Here is a 519-nt window from a genome sequence, read left to right on the forward strand (position 1 = left end):
GGAAACAATCAAAAAAACTAATAGGCAACCGACAGAATGGGAAAAGATAGTTGCAAATGACATATCAGATAAAGGGCTAATATCGAAAAGTACAACGAACTCACCAAACGTCACAATCACAAAACAAATAATCCAGTGAAGAAATGGGCAGAAGATATGAACAGACACTTCTCCAAAGAGGACATCCAGATGGCCTACAGACACATAAAACGATGCTCAACATCACTCATCATCAGGGAAACACAAATCAAAACCACACTGAGATACCACCTCACACCAGTCAGAGTGGCTAAAATGAACAAAGCAAAAGACTACAGTTGTTGGAGAGGGTGTGGAGAGACGGGCACCCTCTTACACTGTTGGTGGCAATGTAAACTGGTGCAGCCGCTCTGGAAAACAGTGTGGAGGTTCCTCAAAAAACTATCCAAAGAAAGTAATTTCTTAAGTCATTTCGGGATGAAATTGGCCATTGTGTGATTCTCTATTACTATGAGGCTTTTGTGGAGATTATTCAATGGT

Source organism: Suricata suricatta, chromosome 9 (genome assembly GCF_006229205.1).
Source record: "Suricata suricatta isolate VVHF042 chromosome 9, meerkat_22Aug2017_6uvM2_HiC, whole genome shotgun sequence".
Classification (NCBI taxonomy): Eukaryota; Metazoa; Chordata; class Mammalia; order Carnivora; family Herpestidae; genus Suricata; species Suricata suricatta.